The 27529-nt window shown below is 36.9% G+C and overlaps 1 long non-coding RNA gene and 1 pseudogene across 3 annotated transcripts in view; one reads left to right on the forward strand and one right to left on the reverse strand.

Annotated features, from left to right (window-relative positions):
• Positions 1-5153: 5153 nt before the first annotated feature.
• Positions 5154-27529, reverse strand: part of LOC309842019 — a 32552-nt gene continuing 10176 nt past the window's right edge. The window contains exons 2-3 of one of the 2 annotated variants that reach the window (XR_014299451.1): positions 13252-13314; positions 5154-5443 (exon numbers count right to left, since the gene is read on the reverse strand). This is a non-coding gene — a long non-coding RNA (uncharacterized lncRNA). Of the gene's footprint in view, positions 5444-10237; positions 10281-13251; positions 13315-27529 lie in introns of those variants that run through there. The other variant, XR_014299452.1, reaches the window with a different exon arrangement.
• Positions 16113-22717, forward strand: LOC309842508 (large ribosomal subunit protein uL11 pseudogene; annotated as a pseudogene). The gene is made up of 2 exons: positions 16113-16138; positions 22200-22717. The product of its transcript is annotated as a large ribosomal subunit protein uL11 pseudogene (transcript).

Genomic DNA, 27529 nt, shown 5'->3' on the forward strand with positions numbered 1-27529 from the left:
ATAATACCCACCACCCAGTACCCCACCTCCCACCACCCGCCCCGCCACTTAAAACCCCTCAGATTGTTTTTCGGAGTGCATAGCCTCTCATGGTTCACCTCCCCTTCCAATTTCTCCCAACTCCATTCTCCTCTCTAACACCCCTTGTCCTCCATGCTATTTGTTATGCTCCACAAATAAGTGAGACCATATGATAATTGACTCTCTCTGCTTGACTTATTTCACTCAGCATAATCTCTTCCAGTCCCATCCATGTTGCTACAAAACGTGGGTATACATCCTTTCTGATAGAGGCATAATACTCCATAGTGTATAAGCAGCATATTTTCCTTATACATTCGTCCATTGAGGGCATCTTGGTTCTTCCCATAGTTTGGCGACTGTGGTCATTGCTGCTATAAACATTGGGGTACAGATGGCCCTTCTTTTCACTACATCTGTATCTTTGGGGTAAATACCCGGGAGTGCAATTGCAGGGTCATAGGGAAGTTCTATTTTTAATTTGTGGGAATCTCCACACTGTTCTCCAAAGAGGCTACACCAACCCGCATTCCCACCAACACTGTAGGAGGGTTCCCCTTTCTCCACATCCCCTCCAACACATGTTGTTTCCTCTCTTGTTCATTTTGGCCATTCTAACTGGTGTAAGGTGATATCTCAATGTGGTTTTAATTTGAATCTCCCTGAGGGCTAGTGATGATGAACATTTTTTCATGTGTCTGATAGCCATTTGTATGTCTTCATTGGAGAAGTCTCTGTTCATATCTTCTGCCCATTTTTTGATATGATTGGCTGTTTTGTGTGTGTTGAGTTTGAGGAGTTCATTATAGATCCTGGATATCAACCTTTTGTCTGTACTGTCATTTGCAAATATCTTCTCCCATTCTGTGGGTTGCCTCCTGGTTTTTTTTACTATTTCCTTTGCTGTGCAGAAGCTTTTGATTTTGATAAAGTCCCAAAAGTTTATTTTCACTTTTGTTTCCTTTGCTTTTGGAGACATATCTTGAAAGAAGTTGCTGTGGCTGATATTGAAGAGATTACTGCCTATGTTCTCCTCTAGGATTCAGATGGATTCCTGTCTCACGTTGAGGTCTTTTATCCATTTTGAGTTTATCTTTGTGTATGGTGTAAGAGAATGGTCGAGTTTCAATCTTCTACATGGAGCTGCCCAGTTTTCCCAGCACCATTGATTGAAGAGACTGTCTTTTTTCCACTGTATATTTTTCCCTGTTTTGTCGAAGATTAATTGACCTTAGAGTTGAGGGTCCATATCTGGGATCTCTACTCTCTTCCACTGGTCTATGAGTCTGTTGTTATGCCAGTACCATGCTGTCTTGGTGATCACAGCTTTGTAATAAAGCTTGAAATCAGGTAACGTGATTCCCCCAGTTTTATTTTTGTTTTTCAACATTTCCTTAGCGATTCGTGGTCTCTTCAGATTCCATACAAATTTTTGGATTATTTGCTCCAGCTCTTTCAAAAATACTGGTGGAATTTTGATTGGAATGGCATTAAAAGTATAGATTGCTCTAGGCAGTATAGACATTTTAACAATGTTTATTCTTCTGATCCAAGAGCATGGAATGGTCTTCCATCTTTTTGTGTCTTCTTCAATTTATTTCATGAGTGTTCTGTAGTTCCTCGAGTACAGATCCTTTACCTCTTTGGTTATGTTTATTCCCAGGTATCTTATGGTTCTTGGTGCTATAGTCAATGGAATCGATTCTCTAATTTCCATTTCTGTTTTTTCATGGTTAGTGTATAAGAACGCCACTGATTTCTGTACATTTAATTTGTATCCTGTCATGATGCTGAATTGCTGTATGAGTTCTAGTAGTTTGGGGGTGGAGGCTTATGGGTTTTCCATATGTAGAATCATGTCATCTGCGAAGAGAGAGCGTTTGACTTCTTCATGGCCAATATGGATACCTTTTATTTCTCTTTGTTGTCTGATTGCTGTTGCTAGGACTTCTAATACTATGTTGAACAAGAGTGGTGAGAGTGGGCATCCTTGTCTTGTTCCTGATCTCAACGGAAAGGCTACAAGCTTTTTCCCATTGAGGATGATATTTGCTGTGGGTCTTCCATAGATAGATTTTGTGGAGTTCAGGAATGTTCCTTCTATCCCTATACTTTGAAGCGTTTTAATCAGGAACAGATGCTGGATTTTGTCAAATGCTTTTTCTGCATCAATTGAGAGGACCATGTGGTTCTTCTCTCTTCTCATGTTAATTTGATCTATCAAAATGATTGATTTGCGAATGTTGAACCATCCTTGTAGCCCAGGGATGAATCCCACCTGGTCATGGTGTATAATCTTTTTGATGTGCTGTTGGATCCTACTAGCTAGAATCTTGCTGAGAATCTTAGCATCCATATTCATCAGTGATATTGGTCTGAAATTCTCCTTTTTGGTAGGGTCTTTGCCTGGTTTGGGGATCAGGGTAATGCTGGCTTCATTGAAAGAGTCTATAATTTCCCTTCTGCTTCAATTTTTTGAAACAGCTTCAAGAGAATAGGTGTTATTTCCTCTTTGAAAGTTTGGTAGAATTCCCCCAGGAAATCCGTCAGATCCTAGGCTCTTGTTTTTTGGGAGGTTTTTGATCATTGCTTCAATCTCGTTACTAGATATGAGTCCATTCAGGCTGACAATTTCTTCCTGGTTCAATTTTGGGAGTTTATAGTTTTCCAGGAATACATCCATTTCATCAAGGTTGCTAAGCTTTTTGGCATATAATTGTTGATAATAACTTCTGATGATTATGTCTACTTCCTTGGTGTTAGTTGTGATCTCTCCCTTTTAATTCATAATTTTATGAATTTGGGCTTTCTGTCTTTTCTTTTGGATTAGTGTGGCCAGTGGTTTATCGATCTTATTGATTCTTTCAAAAAAACAACTTCTAATTTCATTGATACATTCTATTGTATCTCTGGTTTCTACCTCATTGATCTCAGCTCTAATCTTGATGATTTCCCTTCTTATGTGTGGAGTTGGTTTGATTTGTTGTTGATTCTCCAGTTCTTTAAGGTGTAGAGACAGCTGCTCTGTTCTGGATTTTTCAGTTTTTTTGAGGGAGGCTTGGATGGCTATGTATTTCCCCCTTAGTAATACATATAGGTTTTGGACCGAAGTGTCTTCATTCTCATTGATTTCCATGAATTCAGTGCTTCTTTGATCTCCTGGTTGAACCAAGCATTCTTAAGCAAGGTGGTATTTAGCTTCCAGGTGTTTGAGTTCCTTCGGAACTTTTCCTTGTGATTGAGCTCCAGTTTCAATGCATTGTGATCTGAGAATATGCAGGAAATAATCTCAGTCTTTTGGTATCAGTTGAGTCCTGATTTGTGATCCAGTATGTGGTCTATTCTGGAGAAGGTTCCGTGTGCACTTGAGAAAAATGAGTATTCTGTTCTTTTAAGGTGGAATGTTCTGTATATATCTATGAGGTGCATCTGGTCCAATGTGTCATTCAATGCTCTTGTTTCTTTATTGATTCTCTGCTTCGATGATCTGTCTATTTCTCCTACTATTAGTGTATTTATATCAATATGACTCTTTACCTTGATTAACAGTTTTCTTATGTAATTGACTGCTCCCATATTGGGGGCATAGATATTTACAATTGTTAGATCATCTTGGTGGATAGTCCCTTTAAGGATTATGTAGTGTCCTTCTGTATCTCTGACTACAGTCTTTAGTTTAAAATCTAATTTGTCTGATATGAGAATCACTACCCCAGCCTTCTTTTGAGGCCCATTGGCATGAAAGATGCTTCTCCATCCCTTCACTTTCAGTCTGGGTGTATCTTTAGGTTCAAAATGGGTCTCTTGTAGACAACATATGGATGGGTCCTGTCATTTTATCCAATCTGCAACCCTGTGCCGTTTTATGGGCACATTTAGGCCATTCACATTGAGAGTGATTATTGATAGATACGGTTTTATTGACATCGTTACCTTTGAAGTCTTTCTTTCTGTAGATTGTCTCTTTATTTCTGTTCAATGCTATTCTTAGGATTTTTCCTCTTTTATAGAACCCCCCTTAATATTTCCTGCAATGTCGGCTTGGTGGTTGCGTAGTCTTTTAAGCCTTGCTGGTCTTGGAAACTCTTTATCTCTCTATCCATTTTGAATGTCAGTCTTGCTGGATAAAGTATTCTTGGCTGCATGTTCTTCTCATTTAGTGCCCTGAATATATCTTGCCAGTCATTTCTGGTTTGCCAGGTCTTTTTGGACAGGTCTGATGTTATTCTGATGGGCTTTCCTCTGTAAGTAAGGAGCCTCTTTGCCCTAGCGGCTTTCAAGAGATTATACCTACAATTATAATTCCTCAATTTGACTATCACGTGTTGTGATGTTTTTTTGGAATGTATAATGTTAGGTGGAGACAGTTCAGCCTCTAATACATGAACGCTGGTTCCATTCGCGAGATTGGGAAAATTTTCATGAAGAACTTGTTCCACTATATCTTCTAGACTTCTTTCTTTCTCCTCCCCTTCAGGGATTCCAATAATTCTGACGTTGGAACGTTTCATGGCATCATTTATTTCCCTGATTCTCTTTTCGTGGTTTCTAAGCTGTTTGTGCCAGGCTTCCTCCTGATCCTTTCTCTCTGTTTGTCTTCCAGAACACTAATTCTATCTTCTGTCTTAGTTACCCTAGCTTTCAGAGAGTTTAGATTAGATTGGAACTCATTGAGAGCATTGTGAACCTCCTCTCTGGTAGTTTTAAGCTCCGCCGTAACATTGTGAACATCCTGTCTGGTCGCTTTCAGCTTGGCCCTAATAAATTCTGTTTGGTCATCCATGGCTATCTCCAACCTAGCTATTGCCTAGATAATTGTTAGCCTGAATTCTCTTTCCGACATATTGTCTATGTTGATAGCCATTAGCTCTGTTGCAGAAGGTCCATCCTCTGTATTTTTTTTCTGTTGGGCATTCCTCCCCCTAGTCATTTTGGTGGGAGATGACTGAACAGATGTAGCCTGATGTATTAACTGTGGTTCAGTCAAGGGGCACCCTGGAACACTTCTGAGCAATCAGGATTCCCCACCCAAACGAGAGACAAAAGAAAAGAAAAAGAAAAAGGAAAAAAAAAAAGAGATAGGAAAGAAAGGGAAGATGAAAGAGAAGGTTCAGCCCAAATGAGCCCCTAGGTAAGATTTATGAAGTAAACAAACAAAAACAGACAAACAAAAAGACTGATAAAAGTATATGACAAGATACACTCTAGTTCCATCCATGTTGTCGCAAATGGCAAGATTTCATTTCTTTTGATGTCTGCATAGTATTCCATTGTGTATATATCCCACGTCTTCTTTATCCATTCATCGGTTGATGGACATCTTGGTTCTTTCCATAGTTTGGAGACCATAGCCATTGCTGCTATAACATTCGGGTACAGATGGCTCTTCTTTTCACTACATCTGTATCTTTGGGGTAAAAACCTAGTAGTACAATTGCAAGGTCATAGGTAAATTCTATTTTTAATTTCTTGAGGAATCTCTACACTGTTCTCCAAAGAGGCTGCACCAACTTGCATTCCCACCAACAGTGTAAGAGGGTTCCTCTTTCTCCACATCCTCTCCAACACATGTTGTTTCCTGTCTTGCTAATTTTGGCCATTCTAATTGGTGTAAAGTGATATCTCAATGTGGTTTTAATTTGAGATCAGGAACACAACAAGGATGCCCACTCTCACACTCTTGTTCAACATAGTATTAGAAGTCCTAGCAACAGCAATCAGAAAACAAAGGGAAATAAAAGGTATCCAAATTGGTAATGAAAAAGTCAAACTCTCTCTCTTTGCAAATGACATGATTCTTTATATGGAAAACCCAAAAGACTCCACCCCCAAACTACTTGAACTCATACAACAATTCAGCGACGTGGCAGGATACAAAGTCAATGTACAGAAATCAGTGGCTTTCCTATACACTAACCATGAAAATACAGAAAGGGAAATTAGAGAATCGATTCCATTTACTATAGCACCAAGAACCATAAGATACCTGGGAATAAACCTAACCAAAGAGGTAAAGGATCTGTACTCAAGGAACTACAGAGCACTCATGAAATAAATTGAAGAAGACAAAAAAAGATGGAAAACCATTCCATGCTCTTAGATTGGGAGAATAAACATTGTTAAAATGTCTTTACCGCCTAGAGCAATCTATACTTTTAATGCCATTCCAATCAAAATTCCACCGGTATTCTTCAAAGAGCTGGAGCAAATAATCCAAAAATTTGTATGGAATCAGAAGAGACCCCGAATCGCTAAGTAAATGTTGAAAAACAAAAATAAAACGGGGGGCATCACGTTACCTGATTTCAAGCTTTACTACAAAGCTGTGATCACCAAGACAGCATGGTACTGGCATAAAAACAGACACATAGACCAGTGGAACAGAGTAGAGATACCAGATATGGACCCTCAACTCTAAGGTCAATTAATCTTTGACAAAACAGGAAAAAAATATACAGAAGAAAAAGACAGTTTCTTCAATCAATGGTGCTGGGAAAACTGGGCAGCTCCATGTAGAAGAATGAAACTCGACCATTCTCTTACACCATACACAAAGATAAACTCAAAATGGATAGAAGACCTCAACGTGAGACAGGAATCCATCAGAATCCTAGAGGAGAACATAGGCAGTAATCTCTTCAATATCAGCCACAGCAACTTCTTTTAAGATATGTCTCCAAAGGCAAAGGAAACAAAAGCGAAAATAAACTTTTGGGACTTCATCAAAATCAAAAGCTTCTGCACAGCAAAGGAAACAATCAAGAAACAAAGAGGCAACCCACGGAATGGGAGAAGATATTTGCAAATGACAGTACAGACAAAAGGTTGATATCCAGGATCTATAATGAACTCCTCAAACTCAACACACACAAAACAGCCAATCATATCAAAAAATGGGCAGAAGATATGAACAGAGACTTCTCCAATCAAGACATAGAAATAGCTATCAGACACATGAGAAAATGTTCATCATCACTAGCCATCAGGGAGATTCAACTTTGGCTTTCTTTTTCAATACTCCTTTGGCTATTTGAGGTATTTTCTGGTTCCATTTCTTTGAAAAAAAAATGGATGGGATTTTGATAGGGATTGCATTAAATGTGTAGTTGCTTTAGGTAGCATAGACATTTTCACATCATTTGTTCTTCCAATCCATGAGCATGGTACATTTTTCCATTTCTTTGTGTCATTCTCGATTTCTTTTATGACTACTTTATAGTTTTCTGAGTATAGATTCTTTGCCTCTTTGGTTAGGTTTACCCCCGGTTTTTGGTGCAATTGTAAATGGGATTGACACCTTAATTTCTCTTTCTTCTGTTTTGTTGTTGGTGTAAAGAAATGCAACTGATTTCTGTGCATTGATTTTATATCCTGACACTTTACTGAATTCCTGTACAAGTTCTAGCAGATTTGGAGTGGAGTCTTTTGGGTTTTCCACATGTAGTATCATATCATCTGCAAAGAGTGAGAGTTCGACTTCTTCTTTGCTGATTTGGATGCCGTTAGTTTCTTTTTGTTGTCTAATTGCTGAGACCAGGACTTCTAGTAGTATGTTGAATAGCAGTGGAGATAATGGACATCCCTGCTGTGTTCCTGACCTTAGTAGATGGTTGCACAAACTCATGAAAATCAGTCCCTATCATTTTCCCACCCAATGACTTTAGAGACATGTTGTGCATTCCCCTGTGTTTCTCTCTCTCTTTCCTCTCTTTGTCTCTCTCTCTCCCCAGCTCACTCTCTTGCTTTCTCCCTTGCTTTTCTCTGTAACTAGGGCTTCTTCCCCTCAGCAGCACTCGTGATCTATTTCTCCCCCAAACCACATCTCGACATTTCCTATCTTCCTCAGTGTGGCCTCCTTTCTCCCTCTGATTGTGCAGTTTGTTCTATCACTCCTCAGGTCAATTTCTTAGGTATTCAGAATAATTTGATAGTTATAGCTGGGTTTAAGGGTCAAGGCAAGTCTAGTGTCATCCTACTACACTGCTATATTAGCTCCCCTCATTCTTTTTTATGGCTGAATGATATCCTACTGTATATATATATACCACATTTTCTTTATTCATTAGTTCAGTGAACGCTTAGTCATTTCCTTATCCTTACTATTATGAAAAACACTGCAATAAACATGGGCTGCAAATCTTTTTAAGCTTGAGTAAATACCCAGAAGTGAAATTGGTAGATCATAAGCAGTTCTACTCCTAATTTTTTGAGAAACCACTATACTATTTTCCATAGTGGTTGAACCAACTTACATTCCCATGAGCAGTGCACAAGGATTCCCTTTTCTCCACATCCTTGCCAATACTTGTTATTTCTTGTCTTGTTTTTATTATAATATACATTCTAACAGGTGTGAGGCAATATCTCATTGTCTGATGATTACTAATATAGATCATGTTTTCATGTGTCTGTTGTCTATATGTATGTCTTCTTGGGGGAAATGGCTACTCAGATCTTCTGCCCATTTTTTAATTCATTGTTATTTTGCTATTAAGTTGTATGAGTTATTTGTATATTTTGGCTATTAATCCCTTATCAAATATATGCTTGCAAATATTCTCTTCCATTTCTTTGGTTGCCTTTTCATTCTGTTGATGGTTTCCTTTGTTGTGCGGGTTTTAGTTTGACATAGTCCCACTTGTCTTTCATTTTTGTTGTTTTTGTCTTCACTGTAAGATTCAAAACATCATTACCAAGACCTACATCAATGAGCTTACTGTCTACGTTTCCTTCTACAAGTTTTACGGTTTCAGGTCTTATGTTCAAGTCTTTCATCCATTTGGATTTAATTTTTGTGTATGGTGTAACTGATCCAGTTTCATTGTTTTGCATATGGGTGTCCAGTTTTTCCAGTGCCATTAATTTAATAGACTCTCCTTTCCCACAGAGCATTTAAGCAGAAGATCAACAAGGAAACAATGGTTTTGAATGATACACTGGACATAGATGTATTCACATATATATTCATAGATATATCACAAATATATTCAGAGCATTTCATCCTAAAGAAGCAGAATACACATTCTTTTCAGGTGAACATGGAACATTCTCCAGAATAGATCACATACTGGGTCAAAAATTAGGCCTCAGCCAGTACAAAAAGATTAAAATCATACCATGCATATTTTCAGACCACAATGCTATAAAACTCAAAGTCATTCAAAGGAGAAATTTTGAAGGACCAAAAATACATGGATGTTAAAGAATATCCAACAAGAGAATGAATGGGTCAACCAGGCAATTAAAGAAGAATTTTTAAATACATAGAAGTAAATGAAAGTGAATACACCACTGCAGGGGAAGTTAAGGTGATAGAGGATAAAGGGATCGTAAGTTTATCTCGTCCCTGGAATTCATCTAGATAATCAAATTGTGCTTAACAGCTGCAAAATCAATTTGAGATCTGAGAAAAAAATGCTACAATTCTACAAATACAAAAGTGACCACTCTTTGGAAGGTAGGAGGTGCAGAGACTACTCCAGAGGATTTAATCAATATACATATAAGTAGGATGTCTGAACTAAAATTTAAAATAATTATTAAAGCCATTCATATGTCTGCTTTGGAGAATGGTATATTCATGACTTCTGCCCATTTTTTTTTTTTTTACTTATTATTTTTTGGGTGTTGAGTTTGAGAAGTTCTTTACAGATCTTGGATACCAGCCTTTTATCTGTAGTGTCACTTGTAAATATCTTCTCTCATCTTGTGGGTGTCTCTTTGTTTTGTTGACTGTTTCCTTTGTTGTGCAGAATGTTTTTCATCTTGATGAAGTCCCAAAAGTTCATTTTTGCTTTTGTTTCCCTTGTTTTGGAGACGTGTTTTGAAAGAAGTTGCTGTTGCTGATGTCAAAGATGCCTATGTCCTCCTCTAAGATTTTGATGGACTCCTATCTCACATTGAAGTCTTTCATCCATTTAGTTTATCTTTGTGTATGGTGTAAAAGAATGATCGAGTTTCATTCTTCTATACATAGCTATTCAATTTTCCCATCACTATTTATTGAAGGGACTGTCTTTTTTCCATTGGATATTTTTTTCTTGCTTTATCAAAGATTAGTTGTCCATACCATATCTGGACTCTCTGTTCTGTTCCATTGATCTACATATCTGTTTTTGTGCCAGGACCATGCTTTCTTGGTGATCATAGATTTGTAGTAAAAGTTGAAATCAGTCAATGTGATGCCTCCAGCTTTGTTTTTCTTTTTCAACATTTCCTTTACTGGTTCCATACGAAGTTTAGAAATGTTTGTTCCAGGACTTTGAAAAATGCCATTGGTTGGAAGGAACACAAATACAGGGAAGTTAAAGAGCATCCTACTAAAGAACGAATGGGTCAAGCAGAAAATTAAAGAAGAATTTTAAAAATACATGGAAACAAATTAAAATGAAAAAATAACTGTTCAAAACCTTTTGGATGTAGCAAAGGTGGTCCAAAGACCTCTCACAAGAAACAAGAGAAGTCTCAAATGCACAACCTAAAGTTAATACTTAAAGGAGCTGGAAAAGAACAGCAAAAAAAAGCCAAACCAAGTTGGAGAAGAGAAATAATGATTGGAGCAGAAATCAATGACACAGAATGAAAATTTTGAAAACTGCTGTTCAACAAAACTAGGGGATGGTTCTTTGAAAGAATTAATAAGATCAATAAACCCCTAAAAGTGGCTGCGCCAATTTGCATTCCTACCAACAACACTGCAGCAGTATCCACAATAGCCAAAATGTGGAAAGAGCCAAGGTGCTCTTCAACAGACAAATGGATAAAGGAAGTGTGGTCCATATACACAATGGAATATTACTCAGCCATCAGAAGGGATGAATATCCAACTTTTGCATCAGCTCTGATGGAACTGGAGGAAATTACGCTAAGTGGAATAAGTCAAGCAGAGAAAGTCAATTATCATATGGTTTCCCTTATTTGTGGAACATAAGGAATAGCATGGAGGACATTAGGAGAAGGGAAAAATGAAGGGGGAGAAATGAGAGTGGAGATGACCCATGAGAGACAATGGACTCCAAGAAACAAACTGAAGGTTTTAGAGGGGAGGGCAGTAGGGGGATGGGTGAGCCTGATGATGGGCATTAAGGAGGATATGGATTGCATGGAGTGCTGGGTGTTACATGCAAACAATGAATTATGGGAACACTACATCAAAAACTAATGGTATACTGTATGGTGACTAACATAATAAAAATAGATATAAATAAATATATATATTATATATTTAAATAATATAAAAAAATTTTTTCAGCATAACAGTATTCATTGTTTTTGCACCACACCCAGTGCTCCATGCAATACGTCCTCTCTATAATACCCACCACCTGGTTCCCCCAACCTCCCACCCCGCCCCTTCAAAACACTCAGATTTTTTTTCAGAGTCCATAGTCTCTCATGGTTCACCTCTCCTTCCAATTTCCCCCAACTCCCTTCTCCTCTCTAACTCCCCTTGTCCTCCATGCTATTTGTTATGCTCCACAAATAAGTGAAGCAGAGAGAGTCAATTATCATATAAATAATTTTTTAATAATAAATAAATAATCACTAAGCCTGTAGCCAGACGTATCAAGAAGAAAAGAGAAAGAACCCAAATAAATGAAATCATAAATGATAGAAGAAATGTCACAACCAACACTATATAAATACAAACAATTAAAAGAGGAGAAGGGAGCTGAGGGAAATTGGAAGGGGAGGTGAAAAACAACCTGAAGGTTTTGAAAGGGCGGGGGGTGGGAGGTTGGAGGAACCAGGTGGTGGGTATTGGAGAGGGCACGTATTGCATGGAGCACTGGGTGCGGTGCAAAAACAATGAATACTGTTATGCTGAAAAGAAATTTTTAAAAAATTACAAGAGAATAGCATGAAAAATTGTATGCCAACAAAGTAGGCAATATTGAATAAATGAATGCCTTTCTGCAAACATATAAACTACTGAAAATAAAACACGATGAAATAGAAAGGCTTAAAAGACCCAAAACCAGCAAAAATTGAAATAGTAATCAAAACTCTTCAACATGTTGCATCACCACTTCCTCATATCAGGGAGATCATATGATAGTTGTCTTTCTCTGCTTGACTTATTTCGCTAAGCATGATTCGCTCTAGTTCCATTAAGTGGGTAGGAGAAGAATAAATGAAACAAGATGGGATTGGGAGGGAGACAAACCATAAGTGACTCTTAATCTCACAAAACAAACTGAGGGTTGCTGGGGGGAGGGGGTTTGGGAGAAGAGGGTGGGATTATGGACATTGGGGAGGGTATGTGCTTTGGTGAGTGCTGTGAAGTGTGTAAACCTGGTGATTCACAGACCTGTACCCCTGTGGATAAAAATATATGTTTATAAAAAATAAAAAATAAAAAAAAATAAATAAAATAAAAGTGCAAAAAAAAAAAAAAAAACTCTCCAACAAACAAGAGTCCAGAGCTGAATGGCTTCAAAGAGGAATTCTACCAAACATTTAAAGAAGAATTAATACCTATTCTTCTGAAACTGTTCCAAAATGTAGAAATAGAAAGAAAACTTCCAAATTCATTCTATGAAGCCAGCATTACCTTCACCCCAAACAAGACAAAGACCTCACCAAAAAGGAGAATTACAGACCAATATCCCTGATGAGCATGGTTGTATAACTTTTCACCAAGATACTACATAGTAGGTTCTAGCTCTACATTAAAAGAATTATTCACCACAACCAAATGGGACTTATTACTAGGCTACAGGGGTAGTTCAGCATCTGCAAATCAATGTGATACACCATAATATTAAAAGAAAGGACAAGATGCAACATGGGGGCTTAAGTGGGTAGGAGAAGAATAAATGAAACAAGATGGGATTGGGAGGGAGACAAACCATAAGTGACTCTTAATCTCACAAAGCAAACTGAGGGTTGCTGGGGGGAGGGGGTTTCGGAGAAGGGGGTGAGATTGTGGACATTGGGGAGGGTATGTGCTTTGGTGAGTGCTGTGAAGTGTGTAAACCTGGTGATTCACAGACCTGTACCCCTGGGGATAAAAATATATGTTTATAAAAAATAAAACATTTTAAAAAAAGGACAAGAAACATATGATCTTCTCAATAGATGCAGTAAAAGTATTTAACAAAATGCAGAGTTCCTTCTTTATAAAACCCTCCACAAAGTAGGGATAGTAATGCCTCAACATCATGAAAGCCATATATGAAAGAGCCACAGTGAATATAATCCTCAATGAGGAAAAATTAAGAGACTTACTCTTAAGGTCAGGGAATAAGACATCCACTCTCACCACTGCTGTTCAACATAGTACTGGAAGTCCTGGCCTCAGCAATCAGGCAACATGAAAAAATAAAAGTCATCCAAATTAGCAAAGAAGAAGTCAAATTTTACCTCTTATCAGACAACATGAAACTTTATAAAGAAAATCCAAGTTTCCATCCAAAACTTGCTAGAACTGATACAGGAATTCAGCAAAGTTTCAGGATGTAAAATCAATGCACAAAAGTCTTACATTTCTTTTTTTTTTTTAATTAATTTATTTGTTTTCAGAAAAACAGTATTCATTATTTTTTCACCACACCCAGGGCTCCATGCAGTCTGTGCCCTCTATAATACCCACCACCTGGTACCCCAACCTCCCACCCCCTGCCACTTCAAACCCCTCAGATTGTTTTTCAGAGTCCATAGTCTCTCATGATTCACCTCCCCTTCCAATTTACCCCAACTCCCTTCTCCTCTCTAACACTCCTTGTCCTCCATGATATTTGTTATGCTCCACAAATAAGTGAAACCATATGATAGTTGACGCTCTCTGCTTGACTTATTTCACTCAGCATAATCTCTTCCAGTCCGGTCCATGTTGCTACAAAAGTTGGGTATTCGTCCTTTCTGATGGAGGCATGATACTCCATAGAGTATATGGACCACATCTTCCTTATCCATTCATCCATTGAAGGGCATCTTGGTTCTTCCCATAGTTTGGCGACCATGGCCAATGCTGCTATATACATTGGGGTACAGATGGCCCTTCTTTTCACGACATCTGAATCCTTGGGGTAAATACCCAGTAGTGCAATGGCAGGGTCATAAGGAAGTTTTTTTTTTTTTTTTTAATTTCTTGAGGAATCTCCACACTGTTCTCCAAAGAGGCTGCACCAACTTGCATTCCCACCAACAGTGGAAGAGGGTTTCCCTTTCTCCACATCCTCTCCAACACATGTTGTTTCCTGTTTTGTTAATGTTGGCCATTCTAACTGGTGTAAGGTGATATCTCAATGTGGCTTTAATTTGAATCTCCCTGAGGGCTAGTTCTTTTTTTTTTAAGATTTTATTTATTTATTTGACAGAGAAATCACAAGTAGGCAGAGAGGCAGGCAGAGAGAGGGGGGGAAACAGGCTCCCTGCTGAGCAGAGAGCCCCATGTGGGGCTTGATCCCAGGACCCTGGGATCACGACCTGAGCCAAAGGCAGAGGCTTTAACCCACTGAGCCACCCAGGCTCCCCGGAAGTCTTGCATTTCTAAACACCAATAGAAATCAAGGACTTGATCCCATTTACAAATGCACCAAAACCCAAAAGATACCTAAGAATAAACCTAACCAAAGAGGTAAATGATCTGTACTCTGAAAACTTTAAAACACTTATGGAAAAAAACTGAGGAAGACACAAAGAAATGGAAAAACATTCTATGCTCATGGATTGGAAAAACTAATATTGTTAAAATGCTTATGCTACTCAAACCAATCTACACATTCAAATATCAAAATACCACCAGTTTTTTTCATAGAGCTAGACCAAATAATCCTAATATCTGTATTAGAAACAGAAAAGATGCCAAATAGCCAAAGTAATGTTGAAAAAGAAAACCAAAGCCAGAGGCATCACAATTCCAGACTTTTAAGCTGTATTACAAAGCCACAATCATCAGGACAATATTGGACAATATCAGGACAGTATTGGCATAAAAACAGACACGTTGATCAATGGAACAGAATGGAGAACCCAGAAATGGACCCTCAACGCTATGGTCAGCTAATCTTTCATAAAGCGGGAAATAATATTCAATGGAAAAAAAGACCGTTTCTTCAACAAATGGTATGGGGAAATTGGACAACTCCATGTGGAAAATAAAACTGGACCACTTTCTTACATCATACATAATAATAAACTCAAAATAGATTAAAGACTTCAATGTGAGACAGAAATCCATCAAAATCCTAGAGAACACAGGTGGCAAACTCTTTGACATCAGCCCCAGAAACTTCTTATTAAACAGGTCTCCAAAAGCAAATGAAACAAAAACAAAATGAATTATTGGATCTTTCTCAAGGTAAAAAGTTTTGCACAGAAAAGGAAACAGTCAACAAGACTAAAAGATAACCTACTGAATGGGAGAAAATACTTGCAAATGTCCTAACAGATAAAGGGCTAGTATCCAAAATGTATAAGGAACTTATCAAACTCAGTACCCAAAAAACAACAAATCCAGTCAAGAAATGGGCAGAAGACATGAACATACATTACTCCAAAGAAGACATGCAAATGCCCAACAGATACATAAAGAAATGTTCCACATCACTCAGCACCAGGGAAATGCAAATCAAAACCACAATGAGACACCACCTCACACTTGTCAGAATGGCTAATATTAACAACTCAGGAAACAACAGATGTTTGTGAGGATGCTAAAAAGGGGATCTCTCTTACATTACTGGTGGGAATGCAACCTGTTGCAACCACTCTAAAAACAGTCTGAACGTTCCCCAAAACGTTAAAAATAAAACCACCCTACAACGCAGCAATTGCACTCCTAGGTATTTATTTACCCAAAGAACACAAATGTAGTGATCTGAAGAGGCATATGCATCCCAATGTTTATAGCCCAATGTCCACAATAGCCTAACTATGGAAAGTTCCCAGATGCCTATTTCCCTATTGACAGATGAATGGATAAAGATGATGCGGGATATTACTCACATTCTCTCTCTCTCTTTCTCTCTCTCTCTCTCTCTCTCTCTCTCTATATATATATATATATATATATATAATGGAATATTACTCAGCCATCAAAAAGAATGAAATCTTTTAAAAAAAATGAAATCTTTCGATTTGCAACAATGTGGTTGGAACTAGAAGGAATTATGTAAGTGAATTAAGTCAGAGAAAGAAAAATACCATGATTTTAGTCATATGTGTAATTTAAGAAATGAAACAGAAGAACATGGAGGTAGGTAAGGGGAAAAAAAACAAACATAAGATAAAAATGGAGAGTGAGGCAAACCATAAGAGAATCTTAACTCTAGAAAACAGACCGAGAGTTGCATGAGGGGATGTGAGTGGGGGGATGGGTAATTGGATGATGGACATTAAGGAGTGCACTTGATGAAATGAGCACTGGGTATTGTATACAACTGATGAATCCCTAAATTCTACATATGAAACTAAAAATACACTCTATGTTAACAAAATAAAATTTAAATAAACAATTTTAAGAAAAAGAAAACAAAACAGAAAGAAATATGATTCCTACACAGAAAAAAAATTTGTCCTTTCCCACTATATTTTCTTGGTTCCTTTGCCATAAGTCCATGCTATCATGGTGAATGATCCTTTTAATGCATTGTTGAATTCAGTTTGCTAATATTTTGTTGAGGATTTTTGCAGGAATATTAGCCTGTAAATTTCCTTTCTATTTTTGTCTTTGTCTGGTTTGGGTATCAGGGTAACACTGGCCTCATAAAATGAGTTTGGAAGAGTCTTCTATTGGAAGAGTATAGGGACTCTATTTTTTGGAAGAGTTTGAGGAGGACTAGTATTAACTCTTCTTTGAATGTTTAGTAGTAATGCTGGCTTCTTCTACCCTTTTGTTCGTTGGGAGATTTTTTTTTATTATTAATTCAATCCTTTTTGGGTTTTTGTTTTTTTTTGTTTTTTTTTTTTTTTTTGCAGATGACATGATACTTTATTTTTTATTTATTTATTTATTTATTTATTTATTTATTTATTTATTTATTTCTATCCTCTTAATGGTAATCTGTTCAGATTTTTATTTCTTTTTTTTTTCTTTTGTTTTTTCAGTGTTCCACAGATTGTCTATTTAATCATGATTCAGTCTTAGTAGGGTGTATTTTTTAAGAATTTATCCATTTCTTCTAGGTTGTCCAATTTGTTGGCACGTATTATTCATATGATCTTTTCTGTGGTATCAGGTGTAACATCTCTTTTATTTCTGATTTTATTTGAGTCCTCTCTTTTTCTTTTTTTCTTAATCTTATTTTTCCAGTGTTCCAAGACTCATTGCTAATGCACCACACCTTTTTCTTAGTGATATTTGTTAAATGTTGTCAATTTTGTTTATTCTGTTCAAAGAACTAGTTCTTAGTTTCATTGATCTATTCTTTTCTTTTTCGTTTCTATTTTATTTGTTTCTGTCCTAAACTTTGTTATGTTCTTCCTTTAACAGCTTTAGGTTTCTTTGTTATTCTTTTTCTAGTTCTTTGAGGTGTAAACTTAGATTGTTTGGGGGAAATTTTTCTTATTTCTTGAGGTAGGGATTTATCCCTATGAACATCCCTCTTAGAACTGCTTTTGCTGCAAACCAGATATTTTGGTATATTTCCATTGTCATTTGTCTCAAGGTATATTTTTTCTTTTTTTTATTTATTTTTTATTTTCAACATAACAATATTCATTATTTTTGCACCACACCCAGTGCTCCATGCAATCCGTGCCCTCTATAATACCCACCACCTGGTACCCCGACTCCCACCCGCAGCCCCTTCAAAACCCTCAGATTGTTTTTCAGAGTCCATAGTCTCTCATGGTTCACCTCCCCTTCCAATTTACCCCAACTCCCTTCTCCTCTCTAACTCCCCATGTCCTCCATGCTATTTGTTATGCTCCACAAATAAGTGAAACCATACGATAATTGACTCTCTCTGCTTGACTTATTTCACTCAGCATAATTTCTTCCAGTCCCGTCCATGTCTCAAGTTATTTTTTAATTTCTCTTTTGATTTCTTATTTCACCTACTTATTGTTCAGTAGCATGTTATTTAATCTACAAATATTTGTGAATTTTCTAGTTTTCTTCATATAATTAATTTCCAATTTCATACCATTGTGGTTGGAGAAGATGTTTGATATGATTTCAATCCTCTCAAATTTATTAAGGTTTGTTTTGTGGCCTAATATATGATCCATCCTGGAAAATGTTCCATGTTCACTTATGAAGAATTTATATTCTGTTGCTTTTGGATGGACTATTCTGTAAATATATTAGGTCCATCTGGTCTAATGTGTCATATAACACTGATGTTTCCTTCCTGATTTTATGACTAGATGATCTATCCATTTGTGTAAATGAAATATTAAAATCTCCTACCATTATTGCTTTGCTATTTCTCCCTTTAGGCTTATTAATATTTGCTTTACACATTTGAGTACTTTTATGTTGGGTATGTAAACACTTACAAATATTGTATTCTCCTGCTGGATTGACCCCTTTGTCATTACAAAGTAATGTTTTTTTATCTCTTACTACAATCTATTTTGTCTGACGCAAGCATAGATACTCCAGCTTTCCTTTAGTTTCCATTTACATGGAATATCTTTTTCCATCCTTTCATTTTTAGTCTGCATGTGTCCTTACCTCTAAAGTGAGTCTTTTGCCTCAATATGAGACACAAATCCATCAAAATTCTAGAGGAGAACATAGGCAGTAACCTCTTCAACATCAGCCACAGCAACTTCCTTCAAAACACATTTCCAAAGGCAAGAGAAAACAAAAGTGAAAAATGAACTTTGGGTACTTCATCAAGATAAAATGCTTCTGCACAGCAAACGAAACAGTCAACAAAACTAAGAGAGAGCCCACACAGAATAGGAGAAGATATTTGCAAATAATATTACAAATAAAAGGCTAATATCCAAGATCTATAAAGAACTTCTCAAACTGAACACTCAAAAAACTAATAACCCAGTCAAATAAATGGGCAGAAGACATGAACAAACACTTCTCTAAAGAAGACATACAAAATGCTAACAGACACGTAAAAAGTGCTTAACATCACTAACCACCAGGGAGATACAAATCAAAGCACAATGAGATCTTACACCAGTTAGAATGGCAAAAATTAACAAAACAGGAAACAGCAAATGTTGACAAGGATGTGGAGAAAGGGGAACTCTCTTACACCCTTGGTGAGAATGCAAGCTCTGGAAAACAGTATGGATGTTACTCAAGATATTAAGAATAGAGCTACCCTAGCAATTTAAGGTCTCTTCTGACTCCATACAAATTTTTGGATTATTTGCTCCAGCTCTTTGAAGAATACTGGTGGAATTTTGATTGGAATGGCATTAAAAGTATAGATTGCTCTAGGCAGTATAGACATATTTTTTTAATTTTTTTATTTTTTTTATAAACATATATTTTTATCCCCAGGGGTACAGGTCTGTGAATCACCAGGTTTACACACTTCACAGCACTCACCAAAGCACATACCCTCCTCAATGTCCATAATCCCACCTCCTTCTCCCAAACCCCCTCCCCGCAGCAACCCTCAGTTTGTTTTGTGAGATTAAGAGTCATTTATGGTTTGTCTCCCTCCCAATCCCATCTTGTTTCATTTATTCTTCTCCTACCCACTTAAGCCCCCATGTTGCATCACCACTTCCTCATATCAGGGAGATCATATGATAGTTGTCTTTCTCTGCTTGATTTATTTCACTAAGCATGATACGCTCTAGTTCCATCCATGTTGTCGCAAATGGCAAGATTTCATTTCTTTTGATGGCTGCATAGTATTCCATTGTGTATATATACCACATCTTCTTGATCCATTCATATGTTGATGGACATCTAGGTTCTTTCCATAGTTTGGCTATTGTGGACATTGCTGCTATCAACATTCGGGTGCATGTGCCCCTTTGGATCACTACGTTTGTATCTTTAGGGTAAATACCCAATAGTGCAATTGCTGGGTCATAGGGCAGTTCTATTTTCAACATTTTGAGGAACATCCATGCTGTTTTCCAGAGTGGCTGCACCAGCTTGCATTCCCACCAACAGTGGAGGAGGGTTCCCCTTTCTCCCCATCCTCGCCAGCATCTGTCATTTCCTGACTTGTTGATTTTAGCCATTCTGACTGGTGTGAGGTGATATCTCATTGTGGTTTTGATTTGTATTTCCCTGATGCTGAGTGATATGGAGCACTTTTTCATGTGTCTGTTGGCCATCTGGATGTCTTCTTTGCAGAAATGTCTGTTCATGTCCTCTACCCATTTCTTGATTGGATTATTTGTTCTTTGGGTGTTGAGTTTGCTAAGTTCTTTATAGATTCTGGACACTAGTCCTTTGACTGATATGTCATTTGCAAATATCTTCTCCCATTCTGTCAGTTGTCTTTTGATTTTGTTAACTGTTTCCTTTGCTATGCAAAGGCTTTTGATCTTGATGAAATCCCAATAGTTCATTTTTGCCCTTGCTTCCCTTGCCTTTGGCGTTGTTGAATACCAATTTTTTGCTCTTTAAATATATTGCTAATATTTTCTTTTAATTCACTTATACCTTATAGTGTTTTTGTCAAAAAAAATTTATGTAATCAAGTATATCTATCTTTTTATATGAATTCAGCTTTTAGGGACATATTCAAGAAAGTTTTATCTACTAGAAATAAAAAATATTTTTTTCATACTCCTTTATCTTCAAATAATTTGAGAGCATTTTTTTGTTTTGTTTATGTTGTGGTTGTGGGTTAGGTCTTTTAATCCACTGGAATTTATTTTTGTGTGAGACGGGATCTGATTTTCTTTACAGTTATCTATTTGGTTTTATCATATCAGAAAATTGTCCCATGCCATTTTCAATAATATTCTTTCCCTATGTATTTGAAATACTACCTCCAGCATATTCCAAAATCCCATATATAGTTAAATCTATTTCTAGCTTTCTCCTCTAGTCCATTGTTTTCCATACCATGGTTTGGTTTGGTTTTCCTAATATTTTATTTATTTATTTGAGAGAGACAGAGATAGCAAAAGAGAGCAAAAGTGGGAAGGAGGGGGATAAGTAGACTCCTTGCTGAGCGGAGATCTCCCCCCTCCCATGCAGGGCTCAATCTCAGGACTCTGGGATCGTGACCCGAGCTGAAAGCAGACGCTTAACTAACAGCCAACCAGGCACACCATACCATGTATTAATTAAAATTTTGTAAATATATAGATCACTGGGAGCCAATTTCTCCCCACTTTGTTCTTGTATTCCAAAGATATGTTGACTTTTCTTATATATTTATGCTTCCATATGAACTATAGAATCATTTTGTCAGATTCTATAGAAAATTCTTCAAGGATTTTAGAAGGAATTGCATTAAAATGTTTAACTTAATATGAAGAAAAACTGTCATCCTTATCCTATATTTCTCAATTTATTCTTCTTTTATGTTCTTCTGCAAATTTTTCCCCCAGGGAAATTTTGCACTTTTTCATGAAGATACTTTATATTTTTGCTACTAATGTACATGGTGAATTTTTGAATTGAAAATTTCTACTACATAGGAAGCTAATAATTTATGTTAATTGTGCATCAGATCTTGCTGCACCTTACTTTCTTTGAATATCAATTTTCTTGAGTACATTTTTTCTAAAACTGATAGGTAAATTATCTTTCTTTTCCATATTTATATCTCATCTTTTTTTTACATATATACTCCATGTTTATTTCAGCATTATTTACAATAGCCAAGATATAGAATGTGTTAATGTTCATAAATTAGTTTTCATATTTTATAGGATCAAAATTAAATTGGGGTTTTTTTTTAACCAACAAAAGAATTTACAGTGTTGCTAGCAGGCTAAACGTAAGAGTTTTAAAATTTTAAATGTAAAATATTGAGTGAATAAAAGATCTATATATGTCAAATTGATGTGGGGAATAAAGACAAAAGAAAAAAATTGAATTCCCTACAACTTACAGCCCATTGACAAGTCCTTAAGACAGGCAGAGTGACCTTTGTCTAGGAACTCAACTGCCTTGATGTTAACACATTGCCAAGGGCAAAAGACAATCTTACCTTAACATCATCCCAACCTCCAGGATCCTGTAAGTCTACTATTACATAATTCTTTTGAACTTTGGTCTTTTGGCTCAGAGTAGGCAGAGGTACAATTGACTTCAGTCATCCTGAATCCTGGTTTATCAGACACCAGCCGCCTCAACCATGCCACCCACATTCAGATCCCAATGAGATCAAACTCATATTTCTGATGTGCACCAGTGGCAAAGTTGATGCCACATCTCTATGGCCCTGAAGATCAACCTCCTGGGTCTGTCTTCAAAAAGTGTTGGTGATGACATCCCTCCTAGTGACTGGAAGGGTCTGAGGAGGACAGTAAAACTGACCATTCAGAATAGACAAGCCCAGATTGAAGCAGTACCTTCTGCCTCTGTCCTAATTATCAAAGCCCTCAAGGAATCATCAAAAGATAGAATGAAGGATAAAAACAGTAAGCACAGTGGAAATACCACTTTTGATGAGATTGTCAATATTACTTGGCAGATACGGCACTGATTTTTAGCCAGAGAATTCTCTGGAACCATTAAAGAGATCCTGGGGACTGCCCAGTCTATGTGCTGCCATGTTGATGGCCATGACCATCATGACATCCTAGATGGCATCAGAGTGGTGCAGTGGAATGCCTGGCTAGTGAAAAACTATAAAGGAAAATATTTTAATAAAGGATCATTTGACAACCAGAAAAAAAATTCCTTTGGAAACTTCTCCTGTCCTTCAAGATACAGGTTGGCAATCATCCTCCAAGCATATGGCCCACTGATATACATCTGAAGGGTCCCATAACTAAGATTTTATTAGACAGTAATAAATCACCTTTTCCTAACAATAGCTAGCCCCTCAAGGTCCTAGAAACCTCACTTCTAAAATTCAGAGACTTACACTATCCCTCATCCCCCTCCCAAATTGAAAGTATATAATCTGCCACCCCTCACAACTCGAGTGCAGCTCTTCCTGCCCATAGGTCCTGTACCTGTGCATTAATAAAACAACATTTTTGCACCAAAGATGTCTCAGAAATCCTTTCTTGACAATTCTCTCCAAACCCCAGGATTTCCACCTCAAAATCTCTTATAAATCTAGAGAAGTTTTGCTCACTATGGTAATACCAAAATGCACAGATAGAAAAGTGAAACAGAAAAAATATAAAAACTTACTGCAAACAAAAGGAGGAGTTAGTAGTCGATGGGAAAAGAAACTAAAAAAACTGTTTTGCTATTTGAAGACAAATAAAACAATATAAATATATTCCTCCCATTATAGATCAAAATCTATTCAAGATAAATGAGTTACATTTTTGTAATGAACCATTAAAAACAGGAAAAAAGAGCAATGAGAATAATAATCAAAATTCTGAAGATGATTTTCTTATTCACTCAAGATTTACTTTACTGCCCATTTTCCCTTGCTGTTAAAATAACTTTAAAATGTTCTACAGCCAAGCAAGATTTGAATAAAAATAAAGACCTCACAAATGGGGAGGTACTGTTACAAAAAGTTATGGCAAACACTGATTTCACTTAAGTATAATTATCTAAATATTTAAATGTCAAAATATATAGAGAAATTATGAAAATTAAATCTAGTATATGTTAAAATTCATTTAAGGAAATACATGGTATTATCCACTTTTTAAAATAATGCTCTCGGAAAAGTTCTACTAAAATCTGGAAGTGCTAGGAAAGTTGTTACTAATTTAATCATCTTATATATCTTGTATTTAAAAATCCCTAAACTGAAAAATTAGGGTTTTTTTTTTTGACATGCAGTTCGCTTTATTAGATGCAAGAATTCTTTTTTTTTTTCACATGCAGAAGTATTAGGTTTATTGGTTTTTTTTTTTAATATACATATATTTTTATCCCCAGGGGTACAGGTCTGTGAATCACCAGGTTTACACACTTCACAGCACTCACCAAAGCACATACCCTCCCCAATGTCCATAATCCCACCCCCTTCACCCAAACCGCCTCCCCCCAGCAACCCTCAGTTTGTTTTGTGAGATTAAGAGTCATTTATGGTTTGTCTCCCTCCCAATCCCATCTTGTTTCATTTATTCTTCTCCTACCCACTTAAGCCCCCGTGTTGCATCACCACTTCCTCATATCAGGGAGATCATATGATAGTTGTCTTTCTCTGCTTGACTTATTGCACTAAGCATGATACGCTCTAGTTCCATCCATGTTGTCGCAAATGGCAAGATTTCATTTCTTTTGATGGCTGCATAGTATTCCATTGTGTATATATACCACATCTTCTTGATCCATTCATCTGTTGATGGACATCTAGGTTCTTTCCATAGTTTTGCTATTGTGGACATTGCTGCTATCAACATTCGAGTGCACGTGCCCCTTTGGATCACTACGTTTGTATCTTTAGGGTAAATACCCAGTAGTGCAATTGCTGTATCACATTGACTGATTTGCGGATGTTGAACCAACCTGCAGCCCTGGAATAAATCCCACTTGGTCGTGGTGAATAATCTTTTTAATGTACTGTTGAATCCTATTGGCTAGTACTTTGTTGAGTATTTTCGCATCTGTGTTCATCAAGGATATTGGTCTATAGCTCTCTTTTTTGGTGGGATCCTTGTCTGGTTTTGGGATCAAGGTGATGCTGGCCTCATAAAATGAGTTTGGAAGTTTTCCTTCCATTTCTATTTTTTGGAACAGTTTCAGGAGAATAGGAATTAGTTCTTCTTTAAATGTTTGGTAGAATTCCCCCGGGAAGCCGTCTGGCCCTGGGCTTTTGTTTGTTTGGAGATTTTTAATGACTGTTTCAATCTCCTCACTGGTTATGGGTCTGTTCAGGCTTTCTATTTCTTCCTGGTTCAGTTGTGGTAGTTTATATGTTTCTAGGAATGCATCCATTTCTTCCAGATTGTCAAATTTATTGCCGTAGAGTTGCTCATAGTATGTTCTTATAATAGTTTGTATTTCTTTGGTGTTAGTTGTGATCTCTCCTCTTTCATTCATGATTTTATTTATTTGGGTCCTTTCTCTCTTCTTTTTGATAAGTCGGGCCAGGCGTGTATCAATTTTATTAATTCTTTCAAAGAACCAGCTCCTAGTTTCATTGATTTGCTCTATTGTCTTTTTGGTTTCTGTTTCATTGATTTCTGCTCTGATCTTTATGATTTCTCTTCTCCTGCTGGGTTTAGGGTTTCTTTCTTGTTCTTTCTCCAGCTCCTTTAGCTGTATGGTTAGGTTGTGTACCTGAGACCTTTCTTGTTTCTTGAGAAAGGCTTGTACCGCTATATATTTTCCTCTCAGGACTGCCTTTGTTGTGTCCGACAGATTTTGAACCGTTGTATTTTCATTATCATTTGTTTCCATGATTTTTTTCAATTCTTCTTTAATTTCCCAGTTGACCCATTCATTCTTTAGAAGGATGATGTTTAGTCTCCATGTATTTGGGTTATTTCCAAACTTCCTTTTGTGGCTGAGTTCTAGCTTTAGAGCATTGTGGTCTGAAAATATGCAGGGAATGATCCCAATCTTTTGATACCGGTTGAGTCCTGATTTAGGACCAAGGATGTGAACTATTCTGGAGAATGTTCCATGTGCACTAGGGAAGAATGTGTATTCTGTTGCTTTGGGATGAAATGTTCTGAATATATCTGTGATGTCCATCTGGTCCAGTGTGTCGTTTAAGGCCTTTATACCCTTGCTGATCTTTTCTTGGATGATCTGTCCATTTCAGTGAGGGGAGTGTTAAAGTCCCCTAATATTATTGTATTATTGTTGATGTGTTTCTTTGATTTTGTTATTAATTGGTTTATATAGTTGGCTGCTCCCATGTTGGGGGCATAGATATTTAAAATTGTTAGATCTTCTTGTTGGACAGACCCTTTGAGTATGATATAGTGTCCTTCCTCATCTCTTATTATAGTCTTTGGCTTAAAATCTAATTGATCTGATATAAGGATTGCCAACCCTGCTTTCTTCTGATGTCCATTAGCATGGTAAATTCTTTTCCACCCTCTCACTTTAAATCTGGAGGTGTCTTCAGACTTAAAATAAGTTTCTTGGATGCAACATATAGATGGGTTTTGTTTTTTTATCCATTCTGATACCCTGTGTCTTTTGACAGGGACATTTAGCCCATTAACATTCAGGGTAACTATTGAGAGATATGAATTTTGTGCCATTGCATTGCCTGTAAGGTGACTGTTACTGTATATGGTCGCTGTTCCTTTCTGATCTACCACTTGTAGGCTCTCTCTTTGCTTAGAGGACCCCTTTCAAGATTTCCTGTAGAGCTGGTTTGGTGTTTGCAAATTCTTTCAGTTGTTGTTTGTCCTGGAAGCTTTTAATCTCTCCTTCTATTTTCAATGATAGCCTAGCTGGATAGAGTATTCTTGGCTGCATGTTTTTCTCGTTTACTGCTCTGAAAATATCATGCCAGCTCTTTCTGGCCTGCCAGGTCTCTGTGGATAAGTCAGCTGCCAATCTAATATTCTTACCATTGTATGTTACAGACTTCTTTTCCCGGGCTGCTTTCAGGATTTTCTCTTTGTCACTGAGACTTGTAAATTTTACTATTAGGTGACAGGGTGTGGGCCTATTCTTATTGATTTTGAGGGGCATTCTCTGAACCTCCTGAATTTTGATGCTCGTTCCCTTTGCCATATTGGGGAAATTCTCCCCAATAATTCTCTCCAGTATACCTTCTGCTCCCTTCTCTCTTTCTTCTTCTTCTGGAATCCCAATTATTCTAATGTTGTTTCGTCTTATGCTGTCACTTATCTCTCGAATTCTCCCCTCGTGGTCCAGTAGCTGTTTGTCCCTCTTTTGCTCAGCTTCTTTATTCTCTGTCATTTGATCTTCTATATCACTAATTCTTTCTTCTGCCTCATTTATCCTAGCAGTGAGAGCCTCATTTTTGATTGCACCTCATTAATAGCTTTTTTTATTTCAACTTGGTTAGATTTTAGTTCTTTTATTTCTCCAGAAAGGGCTTTTATATCTCTCGAGAGGGTTTCTCTAATATCTTCCATGCCTTTTTCGAGCCTGGCTAGAACCTTGAGAATTGTCATTATGAACTCTAGATCTGACATATTACCAATGTCTGTATTGATTAGGTCCCTAGCCTTTGGTACTGCCTCTTGTTCTTTTTTTTGTGTTGAATTTTTCCGTCTTGTCATTTTGTCCAGATAAGAGTATATGAAGGAGCAAGTAAAATACTAAAAGGGTGGCAACAACCCCAGGAAAATATGCTTTAACCCAATTAGTAGAGATCCCAAATCGTTAGGGGGGAGAAAGGGGATAAATAGAGGTTCAAAAAGGAAGAAAGAAAAAAAAAAAGAAAAAAGAAAAGAAAAGAATTAAAAAAAAAACAAAAAAGAAAAATATAAAAAAGAAAAAATATATATATTCGATAAACTAGTTAAAAAACGTTAAAAAAGAAAAAGGTAAAAGTTAAAAAAAATTTTACTAGAAGGCGAGAAAAAAAAACAA

The sequence above is a fragment of the Mustela nivalis genome (assembly GCF_964662115.1).
Source record: "Mustela nivalis genome assembly, chromosome: 10".
Taxonomy (NCBI): Eukaryota; Metazoa; Chordata; class Mammalia; order Carnivora; family Mustelidae; genus Mustela; species Mustela nivalis.